At 37.8% G+C, this 22,718-nt stretch overlaps 1 pseudogene; it reads right to left on the minus strand.

The window, feature by feature from the left end:
• Window positions 1–207: 207 nt before the first annotated feature.
• On the minus strand, window positions 208–22,633 carry LOC142171948 (AP2-like ethylene-responsive transcription factor ANT; annotated as a pseudogene).
• Between the last annotated feature and the right edge of the window lie 85 nt (window positions 22,634–22,718).

Consider the following 22,718-nt stretch of genomic DNA (forward strand, 5'->3'; position numbering starts at 1 on the left):
TCGCCCAAGTCAACCATGCTGGCCTAGGAATATTTTTCCTAAGGACAGGCATCTTCATAACCAGCTTAGCATTTCATACGTGGGTTAAGAATGGTTCCACTATAAGATTGGATGGTACTCTAGGTCCATTACTTGATTCATTAGCTAAATTAGCTAAATTGCGTTCGAAGTGAAGTTCTAAGAGTAGATTCAATAGATTCTCTCGACAATTGAAGGTTTGAAATAATTGGTGTACATTTGGTATATGAACTGCAAATTGCTATCCGTTGTTATAGTGCCATGGGCAATCTACTCTCCTCCTTCCTACCTTTTTGAATGAAAGATTACTTTGCTTGTTTCTGTGTCTTTTGACTACTACACTGTTACTAGCCATTATACGCTCTACATCATACGCTCTACATCATACGTTGATATGTCAAAGTCTGTCATAGCATGTACGCCTCAAAATTCAATGTCATTGGCCTCTGCAGCTTCTTCTTAGGTACCTACAGAATTGATCCAAAGAGTTTAACTATTATAGTGTAAAAGGGACTACCACATCACCTAAATGACACCAGAAACAATCGTTCTTAAAAAGTGAGATTAATAACTTGAAAATAAGGTAGGTAACAAGTCACAGTAGTATAAAGTACATGATCGTATAAAAAGAAATTTGTGTCGTGTATAAGTTAAATCCTTGATCCAATGAGATTGAAACGCAGCTCCACTGAAAAGTCAGCCAAGTATATGCAGGAGCAGTTCTCATACAAGGGAAAGTGTATAACAAGACAAAGATAAGGGAGGAAAAAAAGCAGAAAGAGAGAGAACCATATTTAGACTTAGATTAGGCAGTATACAAAGTGAATGATTCCCATTATAAAAGACAGCCTCATGAGTAAAAGCCAGCCTTGCTGACATAAAGTTCTCTACATGCTCTTGTTGGCTCGTGATCAACCTTACTACACACTTTAAGACTTGCCATGTTTTACTAACAGAAAAGATTTAAAAAAGATTATGCCTCTATAATACTGAACAATCCTTATTAAGAGTTTAAGTTGAATCTAAGTGCACACTTTCAAAATAAAATTACATTATCTCGGATGAGGAAAGGAATCACAGAGCAAGTTAGTAGTCAAATTCACTCACTAAATGTCCCCAAATAAAGGTCCTTGTTCCCAGCCACTCAGTCGATCCGAGCTTTTCAGCTTTCGCACTGATGGTGTCTGCTAAAGCGAAGATCAAACAAGGGCGATTTTCAGTTTCAGTAACAACAGAACTTCATTTCCAATTCTAAAGTTGCCTACTGAATTGTAGTGAGTATCAAACCTTGTCACCCCTTGATACATTGAAGCTCCTCTTGAAATATTACTACTCTTCCTGCAAAAAATTGGACAAATTAAATGAATACGAGTACTAATTAAGTACGGGATTTGAAGCAGCAACAAGCCTACCTTCTTAATTGAGCTACACAAAATACAGTTGATAAATTATATGACAGCATAAACAAACAAAATACAGTTGATAAATAATCTTTATATACTACTGCATACCGGGAAATTTATGTGTGTTGAGAGTCCCTAGTACTTCAGTGCAGCCAAATCATATGATCTTGCAGCTTTTTCTTCCACGTCATACCCACCTAGATTTATGATATTTATGATCATCTGGTTAACGACAAGATAGATATATACAGTCATGGCTCAATCATTTCACAGAATATACAACGTATACAGAAATTTAAATGAAGATTTACCTAGATAGACTGAAAAAACCGACATGCATCCCCAAAAATAATCATGAAGGAGGAGAAAAAAGAAGCAAGTTTGTACCAGTTCAGAGAAACAACTCACCAGAAGCTGTAAAAAGCAAATCCATTAAAAAAAGATGTTTGACACTAACATTGCCTTCCTTTCCTGCTCTGCCCTTCTTTCTTACAACTGTTGTCCCATAGATGAGCTTCGTATCTACCAGTCCATCTATGCCTAATTCAAAAGAAATATAACTAACAAGATCATGGTGTCTACCTTTTATTATGAAAAAACATATAACCACTTAAGTATTACAGAATAAAGGTCATCGGAATTAAAGAAAACAAAATAGGATAAAGGGGAAGATCTAACCTAGTGACGCCTCGATACTGTGAGGTTCTTTGGCCAAAAGTATCAATGGATTTCCTATGAACATTTTGCTTTTGATGATCCACCTTCTCAAGCCCTCTTTTCTTTGTTTCCATGGCAATACTATCCGCGACAGTTGGAGAGATTTGTTGCGTTCCACTGACACAACTTGATTGAGAGCCAGGGCTCATTGATAAGCTAAGTGACATAAAATCTCCGTATGTTATTGCACCACTAGACCCAGATTCTCCACTATTATCAGCCATGCAGCCTATCATATTCTGCTCTAATACATGCCCTTTTAGATTTTGATAGTTTCTTGACACCCAGAAATTAATGCCAGACATTTCATCAACTGGCATTGTTGGGACCTGAGGATTGCACTCTGTTTTCCCCTGATCAGTAGAGTGATATACTGAGAAATCAGGGTAGTGTTGTTTTTGTTGTTGCTGCCTAGAGGTTTCTTGAACAAGGTTCGAGAAATCTTGGCTGTTGGTGGTCTCATTTTCTTGGTGTTGGTTAATTTTTTTTTTTGGTAAGGTAAAATTTTATTAAATAAAAAAGGTACCAAGATGGTACAAATATAATAGGCCAGCAACTAACACAAAACTGACCTCCTACGTATCACTTAACTCCACTAAAAGATTCATATACTGTTCCAAATTTCCATAACACTTCTATTAAAACAGAAATATAGATTTATCAAACATATCATTTTTAATCCCGGAAATATGTTGTCTTCTTCGTGTTGGTACTCTGTGTTGGAAACGAGAAAATTTTGTAAAGTAAAAGACAAACAAAAATGTATAGGAAGAACAAAATTAAATAAGGATACACTGAATTCACAGTGTATCCTTAAGGAACTTAATCCCCTCCTAGTATCCGAGGTTTAGGATTATTTCCTCCCAGGATAGAACGGATTATCCACATTGGTGTAGCGGTACCTCAAACCCCAGTGTTTCAGTGAACGCAATAAGGCGGAGCAAATCACACATGACACTTATATTTTGTTTTGGAAAAATAATGCAAAGAAAATGGGAGAATTTCAGAATTTTTCCATGTATAAAATGAGGCTAAGCCTCTAAAATTTATAGATAATGAAATGGTGAGATGAAGATGTGCAATTCAAAAGGTGCCACTTCTATTTCCCATTCACACCCATTCACGAAACCTAACAATCCCCCACATGAATGTGGAATGACAATATATTTAAAAAACATGCAAAAAAAAAAAACTTGTGTGATTCGCAAGTAAGGATTAATCGCATCTGGATAAGTAGGTTTCCCTTTGAACTTTCCGTAGTGAACATATGTTGGATATACTCGGTCAATCGGTAGATTTGATATCTTTGAGCCCTCGAGCTTTGGTGTATATCTAGACAACCATAAGTCACACAATCAAACCGTCTTTGGTTCTCATTGTTGTATTTGTTTCAGCCATAAACACCGCATGATTTTATAAGTGCATAGAGAATTGGCCTTACAGAATTCTCATTGAAGCGGCTAACAATTCACACTTACATAGGTGATTCCTAAACATGTTATTCCGTAGATACACGATTTGATATACCCCGTATCAAACTTAAAAACCATTAAAAAAATCTTAACGCTTTATCCTTGGTACTGAACATTGTGTCATCACGAGAATGGACCAAAATTTTATTTGACAATGTTGAACCGTCACAAACGACTTTGTTTGATCTCCTTGAACCTAGATCTTGGGATCTCTAGTCTTCTAGGTAGAGTTACCGCCACAGTAACTTGTCCTCAGCCATAGTCCCATTTCCCTCGATGATCTTTCAACTACCACTCTAGTTAGGCCTTTTGTAAGTTGATCCGACATATTATCGCTTGACTTTACATAGTCAATTATGATAATTCCCCTAGAGAATAGTTGCCTAACGGCTTTATGTCTTCGTCGTATATGACAAGCTTTTCCGTTATACATAATGCTCCCAGCCCTTCCCATTGCCACTTGACCATTGCAATGTATGCATATAGGTGCCAATATTTTGGGCTAATGGAATTTTTTCAAGAAATTTCGGAGACATCCAGCTTCTTCACCGGCCTTGTCTAAGGCTATAAACTCAGCCTTCATTGTAGAACGGCAATGCACGTTTGTTTGGACGATTTTCAAGACACCGCTTCTCCACTGATTGTAAGAATATATCCACTTGTGGATTTTGTTTAGGTTTATTCAGTGATTTAATTTACATCACTATACCCTCCAATACCCGCATGATAGTTATTATAGTGCAATGCATAGTCATGGGCATATTTTAAATATCTAAAAACTCATTTTATTGTCCTGGCAGTTCAATGCGAACTTCCTTATGTCGTAGACTAATACATCTCGACATTCTATTGCATATCAGATTAGCAGGAATGATTGGCATCAGTTGTGGTCACAACCTTTTAATATATAACACATTTCGCAATCACTCCGCCATTTTTAAGCATTTGTATGCTATTTATTCATACGTCTATATGATATACAAATTATACCACCTTCATTCATGAAACAAATCTAACTTGTAATGGATTTTGGTCATGTTCATCGGTTGGTTTGCCTCATTATAGACCAACGTATTAATACATTCGTTCATGAACGGTCATGTTTATACAAAACATACAAACATACTTTTTTTAAATAGTCACAGCCTTTCAGGTGACACCCTTTCATAAAAGAACTAACCATTATAAATGTTCTAGAAAGAATAAATTATTTCTGGAAAGGAACGTAAATAATTTTTGAATTTGTAATTTCATCACTAGTCATCACTAAGACTGAACAAGTAATGAATTCATCGACTATCATATCAATATCTACTAAGGATTAGTAGGATTCAAAAATTATATCATTTAGACATTACGTCTAACATTGGCTTTTGTCATGCATAAACTAAAAGCCCCCACATTTTAAATATTTCATTAACATATCATCCACATATAATCAAATAACGACTATATGATTTGAAGTATTTTTAACGTAAACACATTTGTTTACACTCATTAATTTTGATACCATTTGACAATATTATTTGGTCAAATCTTGCATGTCATTGTTTGGGTGCTTGTTTTAGTCCGTAAAGTGACTTAACAAGTCGACACACCTTCTTTTCTTTTCCAGGAACCACAAACCCTTCAGGTTGTTCCATATAAATTTCTTCCTCCAAATCTCCATTTAAGAAGGTTGTCTCTACGTCCATCTGATGGTGTAATGACCCAAAAGGTTATGTTTTAATTTAATAATAAATTATGTATTCTAAGACCTCAAAAAGAACTATTTATCATTCCTGGACTTGCGTGCACAATTCGTATAATTTTTCGGAAAGTTTTTGTGTGAAAAATAGATTAAAATATAAAATAGAGTCTTAAAACTCAATTGAGTTAACTTTAGTCAACATTTTAAGCAAACAGACTCGAATCTGTATTTTGACAGTTCCAGTAGATTTGTACCGTGATTTGGGACTTGGGCGTATGCCCGAAATTTAATTCGGAGGTCCCTAACTCAAGTTATGTCCATTTAACGAAAACTAAAAATTTAAAGGCTAAAAGTTTTCAAAGTTTGACCACGGATTTGACTTTTTGATATCGGGGCCAGAATCCGATTTTGGAAATTGGAATAGCTCCATTATGTCATTTATGACTTGTCTGTCGAATTTGGTGAGAAACGGAGTTGATTTGACGTGATTCGGACGTTCGATTATGAAAATAAAAATTTTAAAGTTTTCTTAAAAATTTCATTTGATTTGGTGTCTGATTCGTAGTTCTAGGCGTTATTTTGGTGTTTTGTTCGCGCGAGCGAGTTCGTATGAGATTTTTGGACTTGTATGCATGTTTGGTTTGGAGCCCCGAGGGCTCGGGTGAGTTTCGGATGGCCTACGGACCATTTGAACTTTGAAAATAAATCTGGTTTTTAACTTCAGTTGTCATTTAGTGCATTGTGCTTCGCGATCGCGAAGCCATTCCCGCGATCGCGAAGAGAAAATTGTGAGCCGTGAGTTTTACTCTTCACGTTCGCGAAGATAGGTACGCAATCACGGAAGGTTAGCTCCCAGTGCACTGCGTACGCGAGGGCCAAGCCGCGTTCGCGTAGAAGGAATGAAGGCAGAAGCTGGGCACGCCATTTGTGCTACGTGATCGCAAATGTCTGTAAGCGATCGCATAAGGTTGAGAAAATGTTCTCCGCGATCGCATGACCATTTACGCGATCACGTAGAGTTAAAATTCTGGGCAACCAAAATACGATTCGCGATCGCAAAGAATTATCCGCGATCGCGAAGAGTAAAATGGATAGGTAGAAATTGTTCTACGCGATTGCGATGAGTAAAAATCAGGGCAAATAAAACTTAAGTTCTGAAAATGGGATTTCGCCCTATTTTTCACCATTTTCGATGTTGAGCTCGGGTAAGAAGCTTTTTGGGCGATTTTCACGAAAAAATATTGGGGTAATTGTTCCTTATCCTATATTGATTATATTTCATAATTTCGTACTCATTTACATCATGAATTCGTGAATTTATGGAAGAAAAATCAGATTTGTGTAAAATCTTCCAAAAATATAAAATGAAGATTTGAAAGCCAATCCGGTGTCGGAATTTGATGATCTTTGTATGGTTGAACTCGTATCAGAACATATGTTCGGGTTTCGTGAGATTTTTCGGGATTCGAGACGTGGTCCCCACTATCGATTTTTTGAGATGAATTTCGGAGTTTAATCCGGAAAATTAGTAAATTCATATGGAGTTAATTCCTACGATTTATATTGAGTATATTGAATTATTTATGACTAGATTTGAGAATTTCAGACACGAATTCGCGAGGCAAAGGTGTATTGGATTCTTGAATTTGGTTGCAAATCGAGGTTAGTGTCGTGGTTAACCTTGACTCGAGGGAGTAAGACTTATTTGTCTATTTGTTACGTGATTTAATATGCGGGTACAACGTATATGTGAGGTGACGAGTACTTATGCGTTGTGGTTGAGTCAAAGCATGCGGGTGGAATTTGTTTATTATGAATAATTGCCTATTTAATTAAGACATTCTTGTTCAAGTTTATTATTAATTATTTGATTATTATTCGTGAAATTATTATTTATTTAATTATTGCTGAATATTTCGGAAGGTGAAATCGGTATTCTGGTATTGAATTGATTGATAAGTGCATATCCCCACATATAAATACTCTTCCAAATTTATATTATTATTTTCATGGTAAGGAAGAGTGTTAAAGCACAAAGGGTGATTTCGTACCATTTTTATTATTTATAATATCATTGCAATGGTAAGGAAGAATGTACAAGCACGAAGGGTGTTGCCGTGCCATTTGTGAGTGTAAAAGTACGAAGGGTGTTGCCGTGCCATTTGTGAGTGTAAAAGCATGAAGGGTATTGCCGTGCCACTTGTGAGTGTAAAAGCACGAAGGGTGTTGCCGTGCTATTTGTGAGTGTAAAAGCACGAAGGGTGTTACCGTGCCATTTGTGAAAGAGTAAAAGCACGAAGGGTGATGTCATGCCAAATGAGAGTAAAAGCACGAAGGGTGGTGCCGTGCCCTTTTCATATTATCAATTGCTCATTTTATTGTTGATAAATTAAATGGTTGCTAAGTGATACTTCTCTTGCTAAAATTATTATATCATTCCAATTCGCATCGTGTCTTGTCATAGCCTCGTCACTACTTCGTCGAGGTTAGGCTCGGCACTTACCAGTACATAGGGTCGGTTTTACTGATACTACACTCTGCACTTATTGTGCATATTTTAGAGTTGGTCCCAGTGGCGTACCATAGATTTTCCCAGATTCAACTACCAGAGGAGACTTGAGGTATAACTGCACAACGTCCGCAGTTCTGAAGTCCCCTTCAATATTATCTTAGCTGTGTCTTATCTTTCAAACAACTTGAATTTTATTTAGACCTTTATTTGTATTAGCTCGTGCACTTGTGACACCAGATTCAGGGATGTATTTTGATAATTCGGTATTTATGATCTTCCGTATTTTATTTTAGTAATTTGACTTTTATTTAATTAAATTTTCTTAAAAATAGTTAAGATTATTTTAACGTTGGATTGCCTAGCAAGTGAAATATTAGGCGCCATCACGATCCTGAAGGTGGGAATTTCGGGTCGTGACAGTTGGTATCAGAGCATTAGGTTATATAGGTCTCACGAGTCACGAGCAAGCTAAGTAGAGTCTGAAGGATCGGTACGGAGACGTCTGTACTTATCTCTCAGAGGCTATGAAGTTTAGGAACAATATCACTTCTTTCTTATTCTGTCGTGCGATCTTATTTTATCATCAATAATTGAACCATTCTATTCTTATTCTCTAACAGATGGTGAGAACACGTAAAACATATACTGACTGACAGGGACCAGAGCCCCCGGTGGCAACTATGACCAGGGGTAGAGGTCGAGACTGAGGTCTCGAGGCAGAGGTAGAGCTTAGTCTAGAGCTCGAGGCAGCAGCACCTGTTGTAGAACCTCAGGTGGATCTTCAGGAGGAAGTTCCCGTTCAGACTGTACCGGTTGGACCAGTTCAGGTCCCGGAAGGATTTGTAGCTACTCCAATGCTTCAGGATGCTCTAGTCCGTTTGGTAAGTCTTATGGAGGGTGTGGCCCAGAATGGTATATTTCCAGTGGCACCAGCTGTCTCACAGGCTGGGGGAGGAGTACAAACTCCCATTACTCCCGCTCCGGAGCAGATGGCTCCCTAGAATCAGGCTCCAGCAGCCCCGCCAATTGGGGTGGTTTAGCCAGTTGTTGCGGCACAGACCGATGATAGGCCCGCCATGTCTTCCGAGGCCTTATTGAGACCGATGATAGGCCCGCCAACTAGCTAAAGGTAGGGGTCAAGTAGCTAGAGATGGAGGTCAGACCATCAGAGGTGGAGGTCAGGCTGTTAGAGGTGGAGGCCAGCCAGTTAGAGGCCGTCCCAAGGACGCAGTTCAGAGTAGTGGGGCCCAACCTAGATTTTATGCTTTTCTAGTTAGGCCTGATACCGAGTCATCTGATGTTGTGATCACATGTATTATTTCAGTTTACCATAGAGATGCTTCAGTTCTATTTGATCCAGGATCTACTTATTCTTATGTGTCCTCCTATTTTGCTTCATATTTGGTTGTGCCTCGTGATTCTCTGAGTGCTTCCGTGTGTGTATCTACACCGGTGGGAGACTCTGTTGTAGTAGACCATGTCTATTATTCATGTGCGGTTACTATTGGTAGTCTTGAGACTAGTGTGGATCTTCTACTTCTTGATATGGTAGATTTTGATGTCATTTTGGGTATGGATTGGCTGTCACCTTATCATGATATATTGGATTGTCATGCCAAGACAGTGACCCTAGCCATGCCGGGGTTACCTCGATTAGAGTGTAAAGGAACTCATGGTCATTCTATCAGCAAGGTTATCTCTTATGTGAAAGCTCAGTGTATGGTCGAGAAGGGGTGTCTAGCTTATTTGGCTTATATTCGCGATCCCAGTGCGGATGTTTCTTTCTATGGATTCAGTCCCAGTTGTCCGTGAGTTTCCAGATATATTTCCTGCAGATTTGCCGGGGATGCCACCCGACAGAGATATTGATTTATGTATTGATTTGGCTCTGGGCACCCAACCCATTTCTATCCCACCATACCGTATGGCCCCGCCGTAGTTGAAAGAATTGAAGGATCAATTACACGACTTACTTGATCAGGGGTTCATTAGACCCAGTGTCTCTCCTTGGTGTGCACCAGTACTATTTGTAAAGAAGAAAGATGGTTCAATGCGAATGTGTATAGATTATCGGCAGTTGAATAAGGCTACTATCAAGAACAAGTATCCACTGCCAAGAATTGATGACTTATTCGACCAGCTTCACAGTGCCAAGGTGTTTTCAAAGATCGACTTGAGGTCTGGTTACCATCAGTTGAAGATTAGGACATCTAATGTCCCTAAGTCAGCTTTTCGGACTCGGTATGGGCATTACGAATTCCTAGTGATGTCATTTGGGTTGACAAATGCCCAACAACATTTATGAATTTGATGAATCGGGTGTTCAAGCCCTATTTGGATTCTTTTGTAGTTGTGTTCATTGACGATATCTTGATTTACTCCAGCAGTCGAGAGGAGCATGAGCAGCATCTTTGGAGTGTGCTTCAGACTTTGAAGAATAATCGGTTATATGCTAAATTTTCAAAATGTGAGTTTTGGTTAAACTCAATTGCCTTTTTGGGGCATGTTGTATCGGCAGAAGGCATAAAAGTGGATCTTAAGAGGATTGAGGCTGTTCAGAATTGGCCTGGACCTACTTCAGTTACAGAGATCCGGAGTTTCCTGGGTTTGGCAGGATATTATCGCCGATTCGTGGAAGGGTTTTCGTCTATAGCAAGCCCATTAACCAGACTGACCCAGAAAGGTACCCCATTCAGATGGTCAGGCGAATGTGAGTTGAGCTTTCAGAAGCTTAAGACTGCTTTTACTACGATGCCAATGTTGGTATTACCCACAGGTTCAGGATCTTATACGGTATATTGTGATGCATCATACATTAGGCTTGGTGCAGTATTAATACAAGATGGTAGGGTGATTGCATAGGCATCGCGACAATTGAAAGTTCACGAGAAAAATTATCTTGTTCATGACTTAGAGTTGGCAGCCATTGTTCATATACTGAAGATTTGGAGGCATTACCTCTACGGTGTCTCGTGTGAGGTATTTACTGATCATCGTAGCCTTCAGTATCTGTTCAAACAAAAATATCTTAATTTGAGGTAGAGAAGATGGTTGGAGTTGTTTAAAGACTGATATCACCATTTTGTATCACCCCTAAAAGGCCAATGTGGTGGCCGATGCTTTGAGTAGAAAGGCTGTGAGTATGGGCAGTCTTGCGTATATTCCAATTGGTGAGAGGTCATTAGCTGCAGATGTTCAGACTTTGGCTAATTAGTTCGTGAGGTTAGATGTTTCAGAACCCAGTCGGGTTCTAGCTTGCATAGTCGCTCGATCTTCTTTATATGAGCGCATCAGAGGGCGACAGTATGATGATCCTTATTTACTTGTCCTTAAGGACACGATATGGCACGGTGATTCCAAATAGGTTACTATGGGGGAAGACGGAGTTCTGCGAATGCAGGGTCGTATTTGTGTGCCTAATGTGGATAGGCTTCGTGAATTAATTCTGGAAGAAGCCCACAGTTCCAGGTATTCTATTCATCCAGGTGCCGCCAAAATGTATCAAGATTTTCGGCAATATTATTGGTGGAGGAGAATGAAGAAGGATATAGTTACATATGTAGCTCGGTGTCTAAATTGTCAGCAAGTCAAGTACGAGCATTAGAGACCTGGTTGTTTGCTTCAGAAGTTAGAAATTCTTGAGTGGAAGTGGGAGCGTATCACTATGGATTTTATTGTTGGGCTCCCACAGACTCAGAGAAAATTGACGCAGTTTGGATCATTGTGGACAGGTTGACCAAGTCAGCACATTTCATTCCAATGGCAGTTACCTATTCTTTAGAGCGGTTAGCTGAAATTTACATTCGTGAGATTGTCTGCCTTCACGGTGTGCCCGTGTCTATCATTTCTGATTTAGGTACGCAGTTCACTTCACACTTCTAGAGGGTTGTACAATATGAGTTAGGCACGCGGGTTGAGTTGAGCACATCATTTCATCCACAGACAGACAGACAGTCAGAGCGCACCATTCAGATATTGGAAGATATGCTTCACGCTTTTGTTATAGACTTTGGAGGTTCTTGGGATCAGTTCTTGCCACTTGCGGAGTTTGCTTATAATAATAGCTGCCAGTCGAGCATTCAGATGGATCCATATGAGGCATTATACGGAAGGCGATGTCGATTGCCAGTTGGCTGGTTTGAACCAAGAGAGGCTCAGGTGTTGGGTATCGATTTGGTATAGAACGCCTTGGATAAGGTCAAGGTTATTCAGGATCGACTTCTCACAGCTCAGTCTAGGCAAAAGAGTTAGGCCGACCGTAAAGTTTGTGATATTGCATTCATGGTTGGAGAAAGAGTATTGCTCCGGTTTTCACCTATGAAAGGTGCAATGAGGTCCGGAAAGAAGGACAAGCTGAGCCCTAGGTATATAGGACCCTTCGAAATTCTTGAAAGGGTGGGCGAAGTAGCCTACAGGCTTGCATTACCACCTAATTTATCAGAGGTTCATCCGGTATTCCGTGTGCCTATGCTCCGAAAATATCATGTTGATCCATCCCATGTGTTAGATTTCAGCTCAGTCCAATTGGACAAAGATTTGACTTATGAAGAAGAGCCGGTAGCTATTCTAGCCCGGCAGGTCCGACAATTGAGGTCTAAGAGTTATCCTTCAGTTCGGGTGCAATGGAGAGGTCAATCGATTGAGACATCTACCTGGGAGTCCGAGTTTGACATGCGGAGTAAATATCCACACCTTTTTACCAACTCAGGTACTTTTCTAATTCCGTTCGAGGAGGAACGTTTGTTTTAGAGGTGGAGAATGTGATAACCCAAAAGGTCATCTTTAAATTTAATAATAAATTTTGTGTTCTAAGACCTCAAAAAGTACTATTTATCATTCCTCGACTTGCGTGCATAATCCGTATAATTTTTCAAAAAGTTTTTATGTGAAAAATAAATTAAAATGTGAAATAGAGCCTTAAAACCAAACTGAGTTGACTTTTGTCAATATTTTGAGCAAACGAACTCGGATCAGTGTTTTGACAATTTCAGTAGGTCCATACCGTGATTTGGGACTTGGGCGTATGCCCGAAATTTAATTTGGAGGTCCCTAACTCAAGTTATGGCCATTTAACAGAAACTAGAAATTTAAAGGCTAAAAATTTCCAAAATTTGACCACGGATTTGACTTTTTGATATCGAGGCCGGAATCCGATTCTAGAAATTGGAATAGCTCTATTATGCCATTTATGAATTGTCTGTCGAATTTGGTGAGAAACGGAGTTGATTTGACATGATTCGGACGTTCGGTTGTGAAAATAGAAGTTTTAAAGTTTTCTTAAAAATTTTATTTGATTTGGTGTCCGATTCGTAGTTCTAGGCATTATTTTGGTGTTTTGTTCGCGCGAGCGAGTTCGTATGAGGTTTTTGGACTTGTGTGCATGTTTGGTTTGGAGCGCCGAGGGCTCGGGTGAGTTTCGGATGGCCCGCAGACCATTTGAACTTTGAAAACAAATTTGGTTTTTAGGTTCAGCTATTATCTGGTGCATTGTGCTTTGCGATCGCGAAGCCATTCTCGCGATCACGAAGAGAAAATTGTGAGCCGTGAGTTTTATCCTTCGCGTTCGCGAAGATAGGCACGCGATCGCGGAAGGTTAGCTCCCAGTGCACTGCGAACGCGAGGGCCAAGCCGTGTTCGCATAGAAGGAATGAAGGCAGAAGCTGGGCACGCCATTTGTGCTACGCGATTGCAAATGTCTGTACGCGATCGCATGACCATTTACGCGATCGCGTAGAGTTAAAATTATGGGCAACCAAAACATGATTCGCGATCGCAAAGATTTATCTGCGATCGCGAAGAGTAAAATGGATAGGCAGAAATTGTTCTACGCGATCGCGATGAGTAAAAATCTGGGCAAACCGAACTTAAGTTCTGGAAATAGGATTTTGCTCCATTTTCCACCATTTTTGATTTTGAGCTCGGGTAAGAAGCTTTTTGTTCAATGTTTACGGGAAAATATTGGGGTAAGTATTCCTTATCCTATATTAATTATATTTCATAATTTCATACTCATTTACATCATGAATCCGTGAATTTATGGAAGAAAAATCAGATTTTTATAAAATCTTCCAAAAATGTAAAATGAAGATTTGGAAGCCAATCTGATGTCAGAATTTGATAATCTTTGTATGGTTGAATTCGTATCGGAACGGGTGTTCGAATTTCGTGAGTTTTTTTGGGAGTCGAGACGTGGGCCCCACTGTCGACTTTTGACATGAATTTAAGATTTTAATCCGGAAAATTAGTAAATTCATATGGAATTAATTTCTACGATTTATATTGAGTATATTGAATTGTTTATGACTAGATTTGAGGATTTCGGACACGAATTCGCGAGGCAAAGGTGTATTGGATTCTTGAATTTGGTTGCAAAGCGAGGTAAGTGTCGTGGTTAACCTTGACTTGAGGGAGTAGGACTTATTTGTCAATTTGCTACGTGATTTAATATGCGAGTACAACGTATATATGAGGTGACGAGTACTTATGCAATGTGGTTGAGTCAAAATATGTGGGTGGAATTTTTTTATTATGAATAATTGCCTATTTAATTAAGTCATTCTTGTTTAAGTTTATTATTGATTATTTGATCATTATTCGTAAAATTATTATTCATTTAATTATTGTTGAATATTTCGGAAGGTGAAGCCGGTATTCTGGTATTGAATTGATTGATAAGTGCATATCCTCGCATTTGAATACACTTCCAAATTTAGATTATTATTTTGATGGTAAGGAAGAGTGTAAAAGTATGAAGGGTGATGTCGTGTCATTTTTATTATTTATAATATCTTTGTCATGGTAATGAAGAGTGTACAAGCACGAAGGGTGTTGCTGTTCTATTTGTGAGTGTAAAAGCACGAAGGGTGTTGTCGTGCCATTTGTGAGTGTAAAAGCACGAAGGGTGCCATTTGTAAGTGTAAAAGCACGAAGGGTGTTGCGTGCCATTTGTGAAAGAGTAAAAGCATGAAGGGTGATGACGTGCCAAATGAGAGTAAAAGCACGAAGGGTGGTGCCGTGCCCTTTTCATATTATTAATTTCTCATTTTATTGTTGATAAATTAAATGGCTGCTAAGTGATACTTCTCCTGCTGAAATTATTATATCATTCCCCTTCGCATGTTCCCTCCCAATTTATAAATTGTTATTTATTGTATATACTTGTATAGGTGGTTTACGTACGTGTCTTGTCATAGCCTCGTCACTACTTCATCGAGGTTAGGCTCGGCACTTACCAGTATATGGGGTCGGTTGTACTGATACTACACTCTGCACTTATTATGCAGATTTTGGAGTTGGTCCCAGCGGCGTACCATAGTTTGTCTGGGATTCAACTACCCAGAGGAGACTTGAGGTATAACTGCACATCGTCCGCAGTTCTGAAGTCCCATTCAATCTTATCTTAGCTGTGTCTTTTCTTTCAAACAACTTGAATTTTATTTAGAATTTTATTTGTATTATCCTAGTAGCTCGTGCACTTGTGATACCAGATTCAGGGATGTATTTTGATAATTCGGTATTTATAGTCTGCCGCACTTTATTTCAGTAATTTTACTTCTATTTAATTAAATTCGCTTTAAATTAGTTAAGATTATTTTAACGTTGGTTTGCCTAGCAAGTGAAATGTTAGGCTCCATCACGATCCTGAAGGTGAGAATTTCGGGTCGTGACAGATGGATTTCAAGGCCATACACGGTAGGGGTGGGCATTCGGTATTTCGGTTCGGTATTAGAAATTTCGGTTCGGTATTTCGATATTCGATTTATCAATTGTGTATACAAAATACCGTACCAAATTAATTCGGTACAGTTCGGTATTTTTTATTTTGGTTCAGTACAGTTTCGGTATGGTTTCGGTTTGATACATATTCATGTGTCACGTACTGCTAAGTGCTAAGAGCGTTAGCAAGCAGAAATAAAATTTCAGTGCATTCCTAATTAAGGAAAATCTTTCCTTTTATTTCTTATTGAAAGGAAATAGAATCCAGAGGCATCAACATTCAGCACCACTAATAAGTAATATCTTTCCTTTGGAAATTAAAATGATAATGACTAAATTTAATACTAATATGAAACGAAAGATTCTGACTAAAAGGAAAATCTTTCCTAAATGAATCAAATCCATAGGCATCATCAGTCAGCACCACTAAAACCAAATATGGACTGCAAAATCATACTGAACTTTGAGCAGCAGCTCAACCAGCAATAGAATTTTTAATTCAGATTTGCACTTTATACAGATGCAACAAAAACATAGATGCATCATGCAAAAATTACTAACGAGTAGCAGCAGCATTAAACACAATGCAACAAAAATAGAGACAATTCAAGTTTACACCAATAAGTAATAACAACTAAAGTGTCACGCTCACAGTAGCAATAACATTATGCAAAGTTTGCAAACCTACTGGTTACTGCCATTCTGCCAAACATAAAGTTGTAAGTTTAACTAATAAGCAGGGCAACAACAACATCAACATCAACATAAAATGATAAGAATACTGGCCCATAACATAAGTCTAAGTGTCTAACACATTAGGCTTAAATAAGTTTAACAAATTCTCAAAAATCAAAATAACATAAATAGTCTCGACTCTCGAATCAACTTTAGGAGCACGGGGCATTATTGAACTTGAACCTAAAAAAAGAAGATAAAATCATAAGTTAGAATATTATTTTTTGATGATAAAAGAAAAAAATTACAAAAGTATATCACCAAACAAATAGAATATTAAACTCACCACTGCAACTATACGCCAAGGTTGAAGATTGAAGGTTAAAAATGAGGAAACAAGCAGTCATACTTGAGAGTCGTCGGTGCCGAGGTCGTTAAGTCGCCGTGACGTTGTCTCTATCGCAGTCGCAACACTCGCAGCCACAAGCTCACAGCCGATCTGTTCTTCACTTATTGAGAAACCTAATTCTAATTCCAATACTTAGAAATAAGGGGAAAAGACTAAGAGAGTAATGGACTTGGGCTTAGTATTGAGTTATTGGGCTAGAAATAAACTTAAAATTTTGGGTTGGGCTAGGGCAGTGTAGGACAAGGAATTAGGAATTAGGAAGCACATGGAATACTTTATAAATTCGGTATTTCGGTATACCGAAATATCAAAATTTTAATACCGAGGACCGTACCGTTATACCGAAATACCAAAAATTTAATACCGAATTATACCGAAATACCGAAAAAATCAAAACCGAAATACCGAATTAATTTGGTCCGGTTCGGAATTCGGTTTTTCGGATTTTATGCCCACCCTTAATACACGGCGGCTAACGCTATTAATACCTGAGTAGATATAATCCTCGTTACCGGCGAGTATGTATCAGAATAATCAAGACCTTCTCGTTGTCTAAATTATTTGAAAACTAATCTTACCTTTATATTTTTCAATAGTACCATCAACTTTCGTTTCACTTTTGAAAATTCACTTAGAACGCAAAGGTTTATTTTCTAGAGATCAACCAATTCCCAAGTATGATTACTTAATATGGATTTTATCCCACTATTGACTACCTCTTTCTAACATTGTACTTTCGAGCAAGACATTGCTTCTTTAAATATTTGAAGCTTATTTTTCAATAAGAGTGTCAGAAAATTTGGTCCAAAGGAAGTAGTTGTCCTGTGACGTTTACTACGTCTTGCATTTTCCTCATTAAACGTACTTTCCTTCTTCTCGAAGTAGCTTAGATTTTTCACTAGACGACTCACATTCCTTTTTATACGATAAATATTCTCAAAGAATTCAGCATTATCCGATTCGATCACTAGTCGCATATCCTATGAAAACGCAATCAATAATTTTCGATTCGATCTTTACCTTTTTGGGTTTAGTAACTTGCACTTTAGCCAAGCACTCCCCACACTTTAAAATATTTTAAGTTGGGCTTCCTTTCTTTTCATTTTTCATATGGAATAGATTGTGTTTTGCTATGTAGAACTCGATTGAATATTCGGTTAGCTGTAAAAATAGCTTTCCCCCACAAGTTCTGGGTAAACTAGAACTTATCAACTAGGCATTCATCGTCTCCTTTGACGTTCTATTCTTTCTTTTCACAATTCCATTAGATTGCGGTGACTAAGGGGCAGCCGTTTGGTGAATAATTTCATATTCCAAATATATTTCTTCAAAACGAGATTCATATTCGACGCCCCTATTACGTTGTTGAGTCAATCACAAGAGCCGTTGTTTGTATCACGACATAGCCAAAATTAATAAATGGTGAAGTTTTTAATCTTTAAACCAATCTGACACATTCAGAATTAATAAGCGGTGAAATTTTTAATCTTCAAATCGAGTAACATCTGATACAACTAGATCTAATAAACGGTAAAATTTTTAATCTTCAAACCGAATAATATGTGACACAATCAAATTTAATAAACGGTGAAGTTTTTAATCTTCAAACCGAATAATAAATTGGAGTAGAAAATCACTAAGATTTTAATCTGCAAAACGAGTATAAAGTCATTTAGACTTTAATTTTCGACAAATGAGTAGAAAGTCACGAAGACTTTAATCTCAACGAACGAGTAAAAAATCACGTAAATTTTAATTACAAAGCAGGAGTAGAAGATCACGAAGATTTTAGTCTCCATAATAGAGGTAGAAAATCACAAGTATTTTAATTTTCTTTTCGAATAGCTTTCCAACAAAACCATTGTAACCCCTAAGCATTTCATAATTTAATATATTATTCTTATCAAACTAACATATGTATATCTTTACATATATTATATTCATGATTTCACAAATACTTCAAATATTAGTGTAAGCCTCATACTTACGACCTTAAACACTTTTTAGTTTCAAATTTTCTTTTGTAACAATACAAAAAGAAAATTATTAACAAATAAGGTGCATATAAGCACAATTTTGTGCACACTTATTAGTAAAGAACTTGTGGCAATACGATTTACTAAAAAATTGTATCCAAACGTTACGACTTTCCGGACCAGAAATGTTTGATCCCCTTAGAAGGTTTTCGCTAGTGCTTTAGCGTTCAGATAATTGTGGTTTTTCTACCTGTAGATATTTTAATTTTCAAAATCAACTTGGGAATTTACACTTCGGACCAAAAATCTAACTAGATTCTTTTGTGAACGTCATATCACAAAGTGCGGGATCCCACATTTGTGCTTTTATATGTCCATGTGTGGTGATTTCTCTCCAATACATGACAGAGTTCCCATGAGATATCAAAACAATCATATTTATATAGGGACATAATTCCTTTTGAAATATTATTCCTTCAATTTCACCAAACTTTCCCGGTTTTGCGGTGTACGCCCAACGTTACATGGCCGCAACAATGTTTACTTACAATCACTGCTCGGCTTTCCATCATCACAAGACAACTTTTATGTGAATTGGAAATTATCATGGATTTCCACATGCTAACAGAACGATGACTGGACAAAATTTATTCGAACAGCCACGACATTAGTTTCAACAACGACATTCCATTTTGGCTGAAAATCCCATTGAATTCACACCCCTTGCCACTCACTGATTCATGAACCATGAGATATTGGTTTTCCACGTCAATACAATTTTGATTATGCTTTAGCAATCTTCAAATACTTATATTTGTGAATCCAATGTTAGCCAAGGCAATACTTTTGCCTCGTCTTCAAATCATGTAATCAACCAGTGATTGCCACGGTTATATTTCAAAAATGTTCTCATGTTAGTCTACTGTTGAAGTGAACACACCATATATAGGCGAGAAAGTGCACGAGTAAGAGAAAACTACACTTTCAATTCCATCACTTATTTTGTTTCTCTCAGCGGTAACAAACAAATATTATCACACTGGTTTTCTTCTCTATCAATTGATTTCCATTAAGTTCCTTAAGCTTGTTGGTACTATGTGTTCCAAACCCGAAAATTTTGTAAAGTAAAAGAGAAACAGAAATGCATAGGAAGAACAAAATTAAATCCGAACCCACTGAATTCACAGTGTATTCTTAATGAACTTAATCCCCCTCCTAGTATCCGAGGTTTAAGATTATTTCCTCCCAGGATAAAACGGATTATATACACTGGTGTGGCGGTACCTCAAACTCCAGTATTTCAGCGAACGCAATAAGGCGGAGCAAATCACACATGACACTTATATTTTGTTTTGAAAAAATAATGCAAAGAAAATGGGAGAATTTCAGAATTTTTCCATGTATAAAATGAGGCTAAGCCTCTAAAATTTATAGACAATGAAAGGGCGAGATGAAGAGATACAATTCAAAGGGTACCACTTCCATTTCCCATTCACACCTATTCACGAAACCTAACACTTCCTTCAAAGGAGACCCTATGTCTTGTTGAGGTTTTGTTTTTAAGATGAAATATTCTTAAAATGAGGGTGAATAGGAAATGGAGGGAAAATAAAATTTTGAGTAAAATTTTAAGTTTCCCCCTCTTGACAATGAGACATTGTCCCATATTGGAAGAGGAAGACATTTTTGGTGGGTATATATATAATTGCTCTTCTTGTAGCTCTTAAAGAGTTAAGAAGAAAGCAAGCCTCGCGCCGTCGTCGTCGCTCGCTCGGCTACGGCTTCGGCTTCGGCTTCGGCTTCGGCTTCGGCTTCGGATTTGGTCAAATGATTGATTGATTAATTTTTTGGACCAAATTTATTTGTTAATAGTAAATATTAACGTAAGATTATCCGCAATTGTAACTGATATTTTCCAATCCGTGTATTGACCATTTGGCAGCCGCCTAATGCTCTTCCCACCATGAATGTGCTTGCTCCACAAACATGAAGTGCTTGCTCCACAAATAAGCTAATGCTTGCTCCACCATGGAGGGTGGACGTTTGGTCTTCTTCAATACTGGCTGCTATATATATGTGCAGCAGATGTTGAAGAAAGAAACTCAACACACAACACACTATTCGCTTAACAAATTGGCTATACATTGCACTCCTTCCTCTCAGCATTTCCATACGATTTTCTGAGTTTCTACTCCTTCGTCCTGCATTGTTTTTAACTTCAAACAAAGCAACTGTAAGTGTGATTTGCTACCGAACTTTGTGTTCGCTGAAACACTGGGGTTTGAAGTACCGCTACACCAGTGTGTTATTCGTTCTATCCTGGGAGGAAATAATCCATTACCTTGGGTACTAGGAGGGGATTAAATTCCTTAAGGAAACACTGTGAATTCAGTGGGCTCGAATTTATTATTGTTTCATTACGCTAATTTATATTTTTGCAGAATTATTATTTACAAATACAGCAATATTGGCGGGAATAACATGTCTCTCCAACAATATTGTCCATAAAACACACAGAGGAATTGTTCTCCACACAGCCAATTGACTCTTTGCAATCTTTTGAAGTTGCCAAGTTTCCAGTAAGCTTTTCACATTTGAGGGCATTGCCCATCTGACTCAATACATATTTAGAAAGAGCTCTCAGCATTGTTTCGCCACTTTGCAATGAATAAAGAGATGATTAACAGTTTCTAAATCTTCTTCACACATAAAGCATATTTTAATCAGAGTAGTACCTCTTTTTTGCAGATTTTCCTGAGTTACAAGCTTCCTTTGCCGCCACCCACCCAAAACAAGCTACTTTACAGGTGCTTTAGATTTTCAAATTGCTTTCCATGGCCAATCTGAATCATGCATCCTCTGTTGCTTTTCCAATACAGTGTAGCATCTGTTGACAGTGAATTTTCCATCACCACTTGCTGCCCACATAAATGAATCTCTTATTATCCTACAAACTAACACTGTCCAGCAACTGTAGTAACTGAGCATATTCATCTATTTCCAAGTCATTTGAAGCCTCTCCTAAACATCAGTTGCCAGCCATTATTTGAGTACAAATCTGCTATATTTCCTTTTTTGTTTGTGGAGCAACTATATAAAACGGGAAATCTTGATCTGAAGCTCTAATTTCCCATCCATACATCATACCAGAATAAAATATTATTGCCATTCCCCAATTTCAGCTTAACAAGCTGACTATATTCACCCTTTAGATTGCTAATGTTACTCCAAACTCCTCCCATAGAAGAAGATTGAATTGCACAAGGAGCCCAATAATCCTTCCTTCCATATTTGACTTCTACAAACTGCTTCCATAGTCAGTTGCTGCCATCATTAAACCTCCAAACCCTTTCTTGGTGTTGGTTATAGTAAATGTTGTTGTCTAAGCTGTGAGCCATACCTCCTCTGTTACAATCTTCATAGTGATGGGTCCCTATTGTTGCATCACCAAATAAGTCCTCCAGTTTAGGTGTTGAAACTTACCATACCTTCAAACTAAAGTCACAAGGATATTCATAAAATAAGCAAGAATCCCAAAGCATAAAACAAAAAAAAGACCCCATTTAAAGACAGGACAAGTTTTGAGCTGAAAATAACCTTTTGGTTGTTCTGACCTGTTGAATGCTTTCATAATACATAATGAACCATCAGACTTGGGAAAAATCACAGAAAATAAAGAGAAAAAGGCTGCATCGTCACCTTCAGTATTATAGTACATGCCTGGATAGTTGAGATGAGTTGGACAAAATCTAATACGGACTGAACTTGGAACATTGCTTGAGCCAGGTTGAATGTGATGGTGATGAGGAGGAGGACCCTCTAAGATGTTTATGTGAGGGGAGAGTGAATAACCAAACCAGTGGATGTTGCTGTTAGTGTTGCCGCTATTGTCATCATTACTCAGAAGACTTCATTTTCGTTGCTATGGGATTGAAGACACTTATAAAGAGATTCAGAACAAGTTTCTCTTGGAGCAAGGTGGCAAGTCAATCATTGGGAGACAAATAAACTAATCATACTCCACCCTTTCTTTTGTTCCCTCCATTTGAAACTTATTTTCTATTTTTATTTTCTAGCCATAAATCTAAAAACAAAGTCTAAAACAACTGAATGGGCTCTGTTGGAGTTAC

The sequence above is a fragment of the Nicotiana tabacum genome, chromosome 17 (genome assembly GCF_000715075.1).
Source record: "Nicotiana tabacum cultivar K326 chromosome 17, ASM71507v2, whole genome shotgun sequence".
Lineage (NCBI taxonomy): Eukaryota > Viridiplantae > Streptophyta > Magnoliopsida > Solanales > Solanaceae > Nicotiana > Nicotiana tabacum.